Source organism: Eschrichtius robustus, chromosome 12 (genome assembly GCF_028021215.1).
Source record: "Eschrichtius robustus isolate mEscRob2 chromosome 12, mEscRob2.pri, whole genome shotgun sequence".
Lineage (NCBI taxonomy): Eukaryota > Metazoa > Chordata > Mammalia > Artiodactyla > Eschrichtiidae > Eschrichtius > Eschrichtius robustus.
Genome location: NC_090835.1, coordinates 51,880,641 through 51,892,115, shown reverse-complemented (window position 1 = coordinate 51,892,115; position 11,475 = coordinate 51,880,641). Strand labels below are relative to the sequence as shown.

Sequence of the window (11,475 nt, the reverse complement as noted above, 5' to 3'; positions counted from 1 at the left end):
AAAAGGAAGGCTACCCAAAGGAGGGATATCCTTCTAGGAGTCCAGATATGCTTCTCTTGCAGTAACGCTTGGACTACTATAGGAACCGAGCTGGAAGGCTTCCTCTGGCACGTTTGATCTGCTCCCCTCTTTCACAAAGGGGGATCTGAAGCCACACTTGGAAATGTACTGGCTTGAGATTCCACAGCAAATCATGAAAGGATGAGGACTTGACCTCACATGTCCAGCTGCCTTGTCTCTGCTCTTTCAAAACTTCCCTGAATTGATGCTTACATAACCCTAGTAAATCCTGGGGCTCCACATGGCTGGGTCACTGCAGAGACAACCCGCCCGCCACCCCTCCCCAATTCACAAAAATAAAATGAAGCAGCCAGAGGTAATTGAGAAGGAATTCCATTGTTACAGGACTCTGTTGAAGACCTTTAAGGGGATGTGATTCCTGAGCTCTAGTAACACTTCCAAAGCCCTTTCCTCCTCTCCCCTCTCAGCTTCTCCAGGTGGCCTCTGTGCCAACACCCACATGGCTCCCTAACCACAGACTGGGGCTGGATCTTCTCTTGCTCCTTCCTTCCTCTCGTCTACTTCTTTCATAAATGGATTGGCCTGGCCTCTCTGTCCATACCCTCTGTCCCATCCTCCTTTTTCTCAGTGCCCATCCCACCTTTATATCAGTCAGGGTTGTGTCTGGTTACATGTTACAGAAACCTCACTATGGTTGCTAAAACAAGTAAGAGGTTTCTTTTTCTCCCCCCAGAAAAGTCCATAGCAAGGTGCTCCACAGCTGGTCCAGCAGGTCCTTCTGCTTTTCTGCTCTGCCATTTATGCTGTGTAGCTTTCTTCATTCTCACAGATGGCTGCTGCGTCTGTAGGCATCGTGTTTGCATTCCAGGCCAGAAGAGGGGAAATGGACAAAGGCAGAAGACATGTGCCTGATGAATAGTTTCTTTATTTAAAAAAAAAATTTTTTTAATTGAAGTATAGTTGGCGACAATGTTGCATTAGTTTCTGGTGTACAGTAAAGTTATTCATATATATATATGAATATATATATGAATATATATATTCTTTTCCAATATGGTTTATTACAGGCTATTGAATAAAGTTCCCTGTGCTATACAGTAGGACCTTGTTGTTTATGTATTTTATATATAGTAGTTGGTACCTGCTAGTTCCAAACTCCTATTTTATCCCTCCCCCACCCCCTTTCCCATTTGGTAACCCTAAGCTTGTTTTCTATGTCAGTGAGTCTGTTTCTGTTTTGTAAATAAGTTCATTGTGTCATACTTCAGATTCTACCTGTGTTATCATATGATATCTGTCTTTCTCTGTCTGACTTACTTCACTTAGCATGGTAATCTCTAGGTCCATCCATGTTGCTGCAGATGACATTACTTCATTCTTTTTGATGGCTGAGTAGTATTCCATTGTATATATGTACCACATCTTCTTTGTCTCTTTATCTGAATGGTTTCTTTATATTGGGAAAACAATTACTTTCCCTGAAGCCTCATCCAGTAGATTGATACTTACATCCCACTGGCCAGAAATGACCACATGGCCATCACTAGCTGCAAGGGATCCTGGGGAAGTAAGTATAACTGTCACCTTGCAACCCTGGGAAAAAAAATCAGGGTCCTGTTAATAAAGACGGGAAGAAGAGATATTGGGTAAGAAGTTGCCAATGTCTGGTATACTCATCCTCTAGATTTTGCATCACAAGAATTTTGAGGGCTGATTTGGTAAACACAGGGCTGTTGTCCATGTTGGGATGGGGGAGAGAAGCTGATGGAGCAAAGTTATCCACACGTGAATTAGTATTTGCTTAAATAAGCAAGATCTATTCTAGAACACATTGACCTTGTTTTCATTTTGTGACTTTTTAGCTTTTAAAAGTAAGTTAGAAATCTAAGTAGACATTTAGGATATATTGCCTATAGGAAACGAAATAGTTTTTTCTTAATGCATTCTACTCAATGTCAGGACTTTGCTCTGAGAAAATTCAATTCCAAGAAGACAAGTTTCCAAATGCATTCTACTTAGAAAGATTAGAGTTGTTTTTGTCTTATTATGCACTAGAATAAAATAACTACAGAGAACAAAAACACCAAGCTCTTGGTACTATAATTTCAATTCTCATTTTTGTCATTGTGTACATAGACATTTGATGTTATTACAGTGGGTGCATACCAATTGGTAGTGATCTGTTCTTTTCCATTTAACAGTATTTTATAGACAGGGTTTTATGGACTGACAGTTCATATGGTTATTTTTAGTGACAATGTAATATTCTGATATGCTATAGCTCACTTAGTCATTCCCCTTTGATCAGAGTTATTTGAAAAATATTTAACAACTGATACCTCATTAACATCGATTAGTCAGAAGAGATCAGGCTATAGAAACAGAGCATGTACTGAAGGCCCCTGCTGGACCTGGCATTAGCTCTTGTTGCTGGGTGTAGAGTGGTCAGGCGTCCATTTGTTGGTGGTGGCAAATTTGGTAGTGGATATTTACTAACTGATATGGAAGGACTGCAACAATTCAATAACCAGTTGTAAACTAGCTTTTGCTATAGTAAGCCATTCCAAAACTTAGTGACTTAAAAAAAAAGCAGTATGCTTAGCTCATGATTCTGTGGGTCAGCAATTTGTGCTGGGGTTTGGGTGATTCTACTCGTCCTGACTAGGGTTAGTTGTATGCCTGTGGTTTGCTGCTGGTCAGTTAGACAGTCTGCTACTGGGTGCTGCAGGGTCACCTGGTGTGATGGAGATGACTTGACCGTACGTATTTCATCTTCCAGAAGGCTAGATGGAACTTTTCACATGGCTGGATGGAGTTCCAAGAAAAGCAAAAAACATGCAAGGACTCCTGAGGTCTGGGCTTGGAATGGGAACAGTGTGGCTTCTGCCACGCTTTTGGCTAAAGCAAGTTCCAAGGTCAGCCTCAAGGACTCCACCTCTGTATGGAAGATGCTGTAAAATCACACTGAAAACAGGTATGGATACAGGGAAGAGCATAATTTGGGCCATTTTTGCAAAAACTACCATGCTGTTGTATACCAGAATGGCGGACTGAGTATCACTCTGTTAGAAATGAAGCATTTATAGTGTGCATTACTCTGGACATTACATATATCACTGCTATGAACATCACATTCTTCCTGATGATTTTACCATTCTCGGCATTAGAAAAATACTTACTAAGGGAGCAGGATGGGAATCTTCACTCATTCTGGAGTCATTCATTCAGCGTCCCTCTGCACTAGGTGGGGGGAGGGCAGAAGCAGGGGGCACATTTGTCTGGAGTCCAGCAGGGAAGATACACAGTAGTGGACAGCACAATGTGGAATGTGGCTTCTGCTTTGGTAGTGATGTGTGTGGAGGGGTCTGGGGCATGTGCCTGTGGCCCAGAGGGAGAGATGTGGGCGGGGAATGTGTGTGTGTGTGTGTGTGTGTGTGTGTGTGTCTTATGTAAGGCAAGGCAGCTCAGGGGTAGGTAATGACTGACTTTTTTTTTTACATTTTATTTATTGGCCACGCCGCAAAGCTTGTGGGATCTTAGTTCCCCAACCAGGGACTGAACCCGTGCCCCCTGCAGCAGAAGTGCCGACCGCCAGGGAATTCCCTGTAATGACTGACTTTAGATTTGAAAAATGAGTTAGCCAGACAAGGAATGTGGTGAAGAGTGAATCCCAGTATGCACAAGGCATTTCATCCAGATAATGAATGAGGGTGCTCTGGGGCAGGGAGCCAGCCAGAGGGAGATTGCACTGAAAAGCAGGGCAAGGTCGAAGTGCTTTCAGCCTGCCTTTGACCTTTATCTTGGAGGCAGTGCAGCCACTGGTTTTATTGTGAAGATTCTCAGGATTAGAGCTGAAGAGGTGGCTTTGACCAGTGCAGGCTGTTTGATTCTCTGCAGTTGGGAGCAGGTTCTTGTCCTCGAAGCAGAGGAAGAATCACTTTTCTTTTCTGAACACACCTTGGTTTTCTGAGAAATCACACTAGGAGAAATAAACTTGGCCTCACGTCACATCTTCCATTAAGATAAGATCTAGATGGAGCAAATATTTAAGTATTAAAAAAATAAGGTCATAAAGTATTAGTAGAAAATATGAAAATAGTTTTAATCTCAAAATGGGCAAGACTTTCCCAGAAGTCATAGTAAAAGAGATTGATGTATTTGACTACATAAAGCAAAATAGAAATAAAAAACAACTGCACTGCAAAAAAACACCACATACAAAGTAAAAAGACCAACAACAAATTAGGAAAAAATATTTGCAATGTGTGGCAGCCTTGTTATCTGGCTATTTAGTTTTCCTAACATTATTTTATTTTGCTGAAAAAAATCTTTTTCTTACTGATTCAAAATATCATCTTTATCATATGTTAAATGTTTATCTATTTATACACACATTTATTGATGGATATCTTTGGGGGCTTTAAATTCTGTTCCTTTCATCTATCTGTCCTTTCATGTGACAGCACCATATTAACTTAATTACTGTAGTATTGTAATATATCTTAATATCTGGCAGTCCTCTCACATTGCTTTTATTTTATTTTATTTTTTTATTGAAGTATCGTTGATTTAGTGTTGTGTTAGTTTCAGGTGTACAGCACAGTGATTCAGTTACACAGACATGTATACATACACACACACATATATATACTTTTTCAGATTCTTTTCCATTATAGGTTATTACAAAATATTGGGTATAGTTCCCAGTGCTCTACAGCAGGTGCTTGTTGGTTATCTATTTTATATATAGTAGTGTATGTTAATCCCAAGCACCTAATTTATCCCTCCCCCCCTTTCCCCTTTGGTTTCTGTGTCTGTGGGTCTATTTCCATTTTCACATTGCTTGTTTTAAAAAAATAACCATTAAGACACAGGATTCTACTTTTCTATAAAAGGCGTTGGTCGACCGGGAGCATACCCAGAGCCGCCTGGGCCTCACCTGGCCGCAGCTTTGCCCGGTGCCCTCCAAAGCCCCCACTAGCCCCGGTGCCAGGCCCACCCCGTGCACTGTTTCGTGACCGGGGGCTTCCGCCGTGCGTTCTGAGCCGTCCTCGCGCCGAGCGAAGGGGGCGGGGCAGCGATTCTGCGCAGAGTAAATGGTCCTACGAGGAGCACAGGTGTTTACACTCGACCCAGCTGCAGCCTCACTCTCAAAATCGGGTCCTCCCTTCAGTACGGTGAATACCACGGGGAGAATCTTCCACGCCCCAGGTTCCGCCCTCGTGGTCCGACACGGGCCCTACCCTGGAGGCTGCTGTGGGCGGAGGGTCCCCCCCTGGCGCCTGGGTGTCCCTGAAGGCCCCCGGGGTCCGTGGAGCTGGTCCCTGGTAAGTTGTTTCTTTTGGGCAGCACCTTGGTGACCCGGCCTCAAAAGACGCTCTTGTTCAGCTCCACGGCGGCTTGGGCCGAGCTCTTGGTGGCAAACTCTATGCAGGCATAGCCCTTGGTGTGTCGGGAGAGCTTGTCGCACAGGATGGCCACCTGGGGTATCTCCCCGCAGTGGTTGAAACAGGCCTCCAGCTCCTGGGCCGTGCCCCCGTAGCCCCCACTGCCCATGTAGATGGATCTGTGGTCGGCCTCCACCGTCTCCATGGGGGTGTCTGGCTCGGGGCTCAGCAGCTGCCCGGCCAGCAGGGCCCCGGCGTCTTCCTCTTCCCCCTCTGGGCCCTGGGCCTGCTCCATGGCCCACAGCTCCAGTTTCATGGCCTCCAGCTCCCGGTCCGGTACCGGGCACTCGGCCAGGTCCTCCCTCTCCAAGAGAGACGGCAGGAAGCCCGCGTCTTCCTCGTCTTCTTTCCCCGCTTCCCCTGTCTCCTCCTCCTCCCTGTCTCTAGCCCTGGGGCCCAGAGGGGTCTTCCCGGCCCGGCACCAGGCCCCCCGCCCTGGGCCTCGGGGTCTGGAAGCCCTCCGGGGTCAGGCCTCGGTGGTGTGCGGGAAGCGAGCGCGGCTGAGGAAGGGCCACATGGCGGCCGGGGCAGGAGGGGAGATAGGCCAGGCCTCAGTGCTCGCCTCCACGCCCTCACATTGCTTTTATTTATTTTTTAATTTTTAAAGTTTTAAAAAAATTTATTTATTTTATTTATTTATTTTTGGCTGCGTTGGGTCTTCGTTGCTGTGCTTGGGTTTTCGCGAGCTGCCGCGAGCTGCCGCGAGCTGCCGCGAGCTGCCGCGAGCTGCCGCGAGCTGCCGCGAGCTGCCGCTGGAGCTACTCTTTGTTGCGGTGCGCGGGTTTCTCCTTGCGGTGGCTTCTTTTGTTGCGGAGCACGGGATCTAGGCGTGCAGGCTTCAGTAGTGGCTCGTGGGCTCTGGAGCGCAGGCTCAGCAGTTGTGTCTCACGGGCTTAGTTGCTCTGCGGCATGTGGGATCATCCTGGACCAGGGCTCGAACCCTTGTTCCCTGAATTGGCAGGCGGATTCTTAACCACTGCGCCACCAGGGAAGCCCCTGCACATTGCTTTTAAAAGGAGACTTTTCTTAAAAAAGTTTGCTTGGGTTTTTTGTTTGTTTTGTTTTTTGCATATGAGGTATTTCCTATTTAAGAATATGGCACATCTTCCCATTAATGCAAGTCGTTTTTTGGTGTACATCCCTCAGGGGTAATTTAAATTTTCTTCACATCGATTTTGCACATCTTAGGTTATTTCTGTATGTTTTATCCTTCTTGGTTACTATAAATGAGATATTTTCTTCCTTGATAACTCTAACTGGCTATTAAATTCTTTATATTAATTTTGGATCCAGCCAGCCTACAAAATTTTTTTATTGTCTTGGACTTTTATTGGTTGATAATCATACCAACTACAAATAACTTTGCCTTCACTTTTAAATTTTTTTATACTTTATATTTCTGCTTATTGTTGATTGCTTTGATTAGTATTTCCAGAACCATTGTAAATAATAAGGGTGATAGTGGACGTTCTTATTTTGTTCCTGGCTTTAATGGGAGTGCTTCTTGTGTTTTCCCATTAAACTGGGAAGGCTGGTTTAAAAAATAGATATGGATATATAGCTATTACATTAGGTAAGCATCCATCATTAGTAACCTTCGGTATAGCCAATTCTTTGGGCTAGCCGAGTATCTGTGTGTGTACCTTTTCCCTATGTAGCACATCCCCACCCCCTAATGGGAACAGAGTCCCACTTGGGTCAGCTTCTGGGTGAACAGCCAGGATCTGTGGGTGATGCTTAGTCCTGTCCATCAGATCAGGATAGTCTTCCCTTGATTTGTTTTTCAGAAATTGTCAGCTGGTCCTATCTTTATTTTATAAGAGATTAAGTTTTTTTCAGTCCACAGTATGAGAAGATCAAATTTAGAATCATAATTTATTTTGTTGAGTTGTTTTGTTTTTAAAAAAATAAAATTCATTATTGAGGTTAATTGTGTCATGGAGGGAACAATATATGCTAGGAACCAAAATAATTAAAACTTTTAAACTTTTTACAAATATATAAAATATTCAACTCTTTATTGAAGAGGTTTGGCTCTGAATGTCACAGCACAAGTCATACAGACTCACTAGGTGGAGATATCTGAGGACCGACAGAAAGCAGGCTGTTTCCTCAGAGCACCTCCCACCCATCCTCCCAAAAAGATAGTCTTCCCTTGATCTGGTGGTCTTTAAACTAAAAGGGAAATGATCTAATCACAGCATGGCCAATATGTAGTAACTCAGTGGACACAGGTTAATCACAACAGGAACTCCATGTTGAAAAGGGAAAATGGGAGATATGATAGACATTGGTCCATGGCAGAAATTACACTGGGCTATGACAAATATTCCCTTTTCTGGCTGTAGAACACATTTCACTGGTTAGTCCATTTGGACCACCTCTTTCTGCTCTCTGGGAAAAAGTCATTGTCCTCTGAAATCCCCAGCTCTGCCTGTGGGCAACTTTCTTCCTTGTCTTTTATTGTTCAAGGCCATAAATGTACTGACTTCCAGGCAACTTAGATTGCTAGCCACAGACAGAAAGTACCTCTCCTAGCAGAATTATGTCCTCTTCCATCTGTGTTTGTGACTGGCTGGCTTTAGACTGAGTTAATCTCTCTTGTAATGTTGGGTGGAAGGAAAGAAAAAGACAGCTAAAGTCCATCAAAATTTGGAATTTTCCCCAATGCTTCACCTTCATTGGAAGGTTGTCCGTCTTCCAAGGTACCATGAGTGATGGTTTAACCAGTAGCTCTGTGTGGAATAACAAGTCATCATATGACCAGCTTGTGATGCCATATTTTATGTGAGATGTTAGTAATTGCTGGGTACCTCTTACTCAACAATGTTAAAATGTAAAAAATGGCCCGTGGCGATTGTAATGTGCCCTCAGTTATAAGATGCAAATCAATTTCAGAAATGTTAAAATGGGCAAATAATGTGCACCTTAGATATGATGAGATATCATGTCTGCACCTTTGCCATCGGCTGTCCCAGCGGCTCCACTTGGACAGCGTCTCATTTATGCTTTGCTATCTGAGGCTCCCCACCTGCAGGTACCAAATTCTGTTTAAATTAGAATGAACTGTTGTTGTTCTGTCATCTACAATGTTCCTTTTCCACTTGTGGTCCGAGGCAGCTGCTCCAGCTCCAGGAGTCATGACCACTTTTCCAGCAGCAGGAAGTAGAGAAGGGAATAAAAGGGACATTCTCTTTCCCTGTAAGTATACGTCCAGGAAGTTGCTCAGACCATTTCTGCTTTATATCCCATTGTGTGGAACTTGGTTACATAGTCACACTTAGCTGGGAGAATGTAATTTTATTCTAGGTAGCCAAGTACCCAGCTAATATTCAGGTGTTTGATTACTGTAGAAAGAAAAGGATGAAACCTGGGGAGAACTAACTGTTTCTAAACGTTTGTAAGATAATCTGTAAAAAAGTTCCTCTTGTTTTGTGGGCAGGGGGTGCCCATGCCATGTGGCTTATGGGATCTTAGTTCCCCGACCAGGGATTGAACACGGGCCCTTGTCAGCAGAAGCGTGGAGTCCTAACCATGGGACTGCCAGGGAATTCTCAAAAAATTCCTCTTTTTATTAAGAATGAAATCATCCTAAGAATGTATGTAATTTCATTACATGCCTTTTAAGCATCTCTGGAGATGATTAATCCCGAGCCCCCGACTCAGTCTGGGTCCCTTGTCCTGTAGGGTAGGACACAGGCTGTCACTCTGAAGTCCGTAGCAGCTTCGCAGAGTAGAACCAAGCTTTTGTTTTTGTGATTCCTTGATTCAAATCTGGCCCCAGCAGCAGCATGCGGACCCCACCGGGGAGAAAAGGGATCGTGTTTGCTTTGCTCACCACTGGGAGTCTAGCATCTAACGCAGAACCCCACATATAGTGGGCGCTTGGTAAATTTCCAAAGAATACATGAGTGAATGAACAGTTCCCCTTTTGTGTGAGGTTTCTCAGGAAAACAGCGAATATCTCTCTGCTCCCTGCCATCCAGCCCACGGCTCCTTCCCGCGTGCAGTAGCTCTGACGAGACAGTTAATAGGACAGGTGGGGGGCTTCTGGTGTGAAGGCTGCAGCTTCCAGACCCACCTCCCAGGGTCTGTGTGGACATGAGGAGCTTTGAATTAACGGTGGAGGGGAGCCCTGAGAGCTTTTCGCAGACAATTCTGGGGAGAGTGCACAGAGCCGTCGGCGGGACCAGGCTGTGAGACCATTAGCCCTGGGGACGGGGCCTGCTGGAGAGCCCTGTCCAATTACCGGGAGTGCAGGAGGCATGAAGGTGTGGCCAGGTTCACACGAGTCCCAGGCTGCTGGCGTGTCATCTAACGTGGCAGGCCCAGCGTGACCCTCCTGCCTTGTGGAGCAGAGCGATGCCGGTTAGCATTTTTTGACTCTGGCAGGACCAGCAAACTGGGCCGAGGCATCTTTTCTTGCCAACTCATTAAGGATTGGGCTGGGGCCGTAGGGAACCTGCAAACTCAGGCCTCTTAGCAGGAGAGAAGGCCTGAGGCATTTCCTCTCCCTTCTTTGTGGCTTTCCTCTTGCTCTCTTGGGGTGGGGGGTGCTCCAGGGGAGGCTGGAGGAAAGAGAGAGTGTGGGGTGGTAGGGAGAAGATGGCACAGAGGCTACCTCCCTGAAGTCTCGGTGTCTCCCTGCCTTTCTCAGAGACCCACAGGTCTGAGGGGCTGTGGACCTGCAGCTGCAGACCTCTTATGAATCCAGAATGTTCTCTTGCCAAGTTGGTTCAGTGTTACCAGCATTTACAGAACTTCTGCTGCGTACCAGGCCCCGTGTTGGGCTCCGGAGGTCCCGCAGTGTCCAGACATGTAAGCAGACATGTAAGCAGGTGCCCTCGATGTGAAGAGACATGGGAAGTGATAGAGGCATATCCTTGCCAGCAGGTATACCCAGGAGAAGATGCTTGGGCCGAGGCAGATATCCGGGAAGCTTCTAGGGGAGTAGGGGCTTGAGCAGGCTTCACGAGATGAATGATGCTTGGCCGATGGCCAGGGGTGTCCGAACAGAAAAGCCACAGGGGAGCCAAGCAGCATGGCGCACTTTGAGAACTACCGTACCCTGTGCTGCTGCTGCAGGTTAAAGTGTACTGCTCACTTACCAAGCACCAGGGAGGGGAAGGTTCTCAGTGTTTTCAATGCTCCGTCTCTTTTAGTCCTCACAGTATCCCTGAGAAGGAAGAACCATTGTCCCATCTCACAGTTTGGGGCCTGGGGCACAGTGAGGTTAAGTGACGTAGCCAGGATTCATCATTAATTAGTAGTTAGTAAGGAGTGGACCAGGCTTGTTGGACCTTAAAGCCCATAGTGATGATAGTGATGCCAGCAAGAATCTAACAATAGTAGTTAACACTCCCTGCATACTCACTAAGCGCCAGATACTGTGCTAAGCATTATTTCACTTAATTCTCCACACATGCAAGTCTGTCCTGTTTTATCCCCACCTCACAGAAGAGGACACTGGGGAATGGTTAAGGGATTGAAGCCCTTTACCAGGGAGCCCTTTGTTTGCTCCCAGACAGCCTTAAAGCAAAGCCCGTGCTCCTAACCACTGCCCTTTTCCGGGTGTCTTTTCCTGGAAGGGCAGAGTGAGGGAAGGTGAGTCTGGAGAGGCAGGCTGTTAGGCCCCAGACCCTGGAGGGCCTTGTGTGCAGCGCACAGGCCCACAGGCCACGAGGCAGGGCAGTCATGGAGTCGGGCTGCCCGCTGCAGGGCCCACGGCTGCAGTGGGGGCCTGCTTTGGAAGGGCGGCCCCAGGATCTCTTCCATGAGTCCAGCTGGGGTCCAGTGTCCTTGAGTTCCACTTTTCTCCTCTAACTAGACTGTCAAGATCTGCCGGGGTGCGGGCTGTGCCGTCTGCTTCGCCGTGGTCTCTTCAATGGCTGCTCAGCTGTTAGGGTCACATCAGGATCTAGTGATGGAATGACTGCAAGGGTGGAAGCAAGCAGCCTCACTACTCTGGCTTCCCTGGGTTGCCTTGGTCCCGGCCACAGCAGCCTCT

At 46.3% G+C, this 11,475-nt stretch overlaps 1 pseudogene; it reads right to left on the bottom strand.

The window, feature by feature from the left end:
• Window positions 1–5,190: 5,190 nt before the first annotated feature.
• Window positions 5,191–9,782, bottom strand: LOC137774037 (embryonic polyadenylate-binding protein 2-like; annotated as a pseudogene).
• Window positions 9,783–11,475: the final 1,693 nt, after the last annotated feature.